We start from the raw sequence: 465 nt of genomic DNA, 5'->3' as shown, positions 1-465 counted from the left end.
ATTTTTTAATTGGCGGGCGTGTTATCCATTAAGTTTTTCATAGCGCCGTAAATTGCGTGGCAGTTTTTAATTTTCTATTACAGAGATTAAGGGATGAAACGGACGTTGCTGTATGGGGAATTTAATTCTCCATCGAACAGCATTGGTTTCATTCCTTAATGTTTATTAGGAGGGGAGAAACGATTTTTTAATTGGCGGGCGTGTTATCCATTAAGTTTTTCATAGCGCCGTAAATTGCGTGGCAGTTTTTAATTTTCTATTACAGAGATTAAGGGATGAAACGGACGTTGCTGTATGGGGAATTTAATTCTCCATCGAACAGCATTGGTTTCATTCCTTAATGTTTATTAGGAGGGGAGAAACGATTTTTTAATTGGCGGGCGAGTTTTCCATTAAGTTTAGTATTTTTTTATTACAGAGATTGAGGGATCAAACGGGGGTTGCTGGATGGGGAATTTAATTCTC

The sequence above is a fragment of the Diachasma alloeum genome, unplaced genomic scaffold, assembly GCF_001412515.2.
Source record: "Diachasma alloeum isolate Michigan unplaced genomic scaffold, Dall2.0 Dall_scaffold_00478, whole genome shotgun sequence".
In the NCBI taxonomy this organism is placed as follows: Eukaryota; Metazoa; Arthropoda; class Insecta; order Hymenoptera; family Braconidae; genus Diachasma; species Diachasma alloeum.
Note: the sequence above shows the minus strand (reverse complement) of the source record.